Here is a 2,996-nt window from a genome sequence, read left to right as displayed (position 1 = left end):
TATTTACTTCTCCAGCTTTATCTCTCTTCCTCTCCAGCCATTCTATAGAACCAGTAGTTCTTCACGGAAGCTGTATTCATTTGCTAGGGCTGCCATAATAAAAGTAAACAGATACTTATTTTCTCAGCGATCTTGAGGCTGGAAGTCCAAGATCAAGAGGCCAGCAGGGTTGGTTTCTTCCCAGACCTTGGCTTGTGGATGGCCAGTCTCTTGCTGTGTCCTCACATGGCCTTTCCTCTGTGTCCACACATCCTTGGTGTCTGTGTGTCTAAATTTCCTCTTATAAGTATGACACCAGTTAGATTGGATTAGGACCCACCCTAATGGGCTCAGTTTTCCTTAATCATGTCTTATGGTCATTCTGAGGTACCAGGAGTGAGGGTTTCAACATATGAATGTTGGGGAGATGAAATTCAGCTCATAACAGAAGCCATTTCTTCCCTCTGGCACTATTTGCATATACTGCATATCATATATCTTAGCTTGGATCAAGCATTTTAACTCAATTGGACAAAACCCTATTTTTGTGATTAGATGGAGCAGGTTGTATCACCTTGTTATAGCCTGATACAACCCAATGTGGAGTTAATGTCCACTGTTTTAGCACCCCCATACCACTCTGTTCATGCTACTTTCATGGTTCTTACCATGTTTCTTACCAAGTAGCATGAACCTACCCCAATACATTATGGCATTTGGTGGCTTAACATATCTGTCTCCTGATGCTCAAGAAAAAAAAAAAATTTTTTACTCAGCGTATCCTCATCCTTAGTGCTTAGCACAGTATCAGGCTCATCGGAGTTGGCAGTCATAAATATCTATTGAAATGGATGATCTAATTTTTATTTTTAATTTTTTTTTGAGATGGAGTCTCGCTCTGTTACCCAGGCTGGAGTGCAGTGGTGTGATCTCGGCTCACTGCAACCTCTACCACCTCCTGGGCAATTCTCCTGCCTCAGCCTCTGGAGCAGCTGGGACTACAGGCTTGCGCCACTACACCCAGCTAATTTTTGTATTTTTAGTAGAGACAGGGTTTTATCGTATTGGTCAGGCTAGTCTTGAACTCCTGATCTTGTGATCTCCCCACCTCCGCCTCCCAAAGTGGTAGGATTATAGGGGTCAGTCACCGTGCCTGACCTGATGATCTAATTTTAATCCAAACAGGAGAGGGAAGAACAAACCACATCATGTGCAAATATAGTTTCCAGGTATACTGCTACATTAGGTTGAATCAAAAGAAATTAGTGTTTGATGTTTTCAAAATACTAAGCAGAAAACCTCAGGATTTTTACAAAACATAACATCAAAATCTAAAACTACTAATTTCTCATAGTCTTGCTATTCATTTTTTGTTCAACAAATATTTGACACTTACGTGTAGGGCACTATTTAGTACTAAGAGTCCTGGAGCTTACAAAGGTGAATGAGTGAGCTTTGCTCTCTGCTATTAAAGAGATTAATAGTCAAAAGTGGGCCAGGTGCAAAAAACTCCGTCTCAAAAAAAAAAAAATGTCAAAAGTGGCGACTACTCATTACTCGCATGAATCGGTGAAAACATAAAAGGTGCTCAGTCCAACAGCTTTTCGCACATTCTTTTTTTTTTTCTTTTTCTTTTCCCCAAGAGGAAGTCTTGCTCTGTCGCCCAGGCTAGAGTGCAGTGGTGCGATCTTGACTCACTGAACCTTCACCACCCGGGTTCAAGCAATTCTGCCTCAGCCTCCCGGGTAGCTGGGATTATAGGCGTGCACCACCACGCCTAGCTAATTTTTGTACTTTTAGTAGAAATAGGGTTTCACCATGTTGGTCAGGCTGGTCTCGAACTCCTCACTTTGTGATCCTCCCACCTTGGCCTTCCAGAGTGTTGGGATTTGTGAGAGATGGTAAAATTCTTCAAAGTTTTTATCTTAGACTACATTATAAGGAGTTATAATCTCTTGCTCTATGGCCATTATCCGCTATTAGCATAAACATATACCCATGTATATATCTTCTCTAAATCAGCTACGTCTTAATCAGCTACCTTGACTCGTTCTGGCATGTCTGAACAGAACTGGGCAAGCTCCAAACCGTGGTGCATGCCATTCCTTATTTGGAAACCCTCCTGACCTTGTTCTAACTAGCTTCCTCTTCTTCCTTGACTTTTCTCCTTATCTGTTCAGGAAATTTCCAAGTTTTTAGCCAATCGGGTCAAGCATAGAATGTGAGGTCCCTTCCGGCCAATGGAAACTGAACACAGCAGTAGGGCGATTGTGCCAGGTTGTGAAAGTTATAAATGTCCCTGTCTCCTTGTTCAGTTGTGCCCTCGTGGCAAGACTGATGGCGAGTTGCTCCCCTCCTGCAGGAAGTAAACTAACCTTGCTGAGTGATCTGTTGTCTCGGTGTGGATTTTTCCCGACGTTATAAACCTGTTTCCAACAGGATTACAGGTGTGAGCCACTACACCCAGCAGTCGTACATTCTTTCAACCGTTTGTTTCCACCTTTATTATAAAGCATTTTTAAAGAGGGATCCAGAGTCACTCGCCTGGTTGAGAATCTTGAGTAACTCTTGGCAGGTTACTAACCCTGTGTGCCACAGCCACATCTGTAAAAGTGGGATAATAGTCACACATTGTGAGGTTGTTCAGTGTTGGCAAGGTAAAGGCTAAAACACTTGATTAGTAAATAATTCAAAATTAGAACTTGTACGCTATTGTACTTGCTTCTAAAAGGCAAGCAGCCTAAAACTGTTTGGAAAAACAGCTTGTACAGTATATTGCACACTTCCTGTAATGGACCAGTGGACTGATATGCCCACTAGTGCGCAGCAGTAATAGTTCACCTCTTTACACATTATGCATGTTAAGTGACAAAAAAAACACCTCACTTTAAAAAGCCAAATGAAGGCCGGGCGCGGTGGCTCAAGCCTGTAATCCCAGCACTGTGGGAGGCCGAGGCGGGTGGATCACGAGGTCAAGAGATCGAGACCATCCTGGTCAACATGGTGAAACCCCGTCT

Source organism: Cebus imitator, unplaced genomic scaffold (genome assembly GCF_001604975.1).
Source record: "Cebus imitator isolate Cc_AM_T3 unplaced genomic scaffold, Cebus_imitator-1.0 Scaffold18, whole genome shotgun sequence".
In the NCBI taxonomy this organism is placed as follows: domain Eukaryota; kingdom Metazoa; phylum Chordata; class Mammalia; order Primates; family Cebidae; genus Cebus; species Cebus imitator.
The sequence above is the reverse complement of the archived record's forward strand: the minus strand, read 5'-3'. Positions refer to the sequence as shown.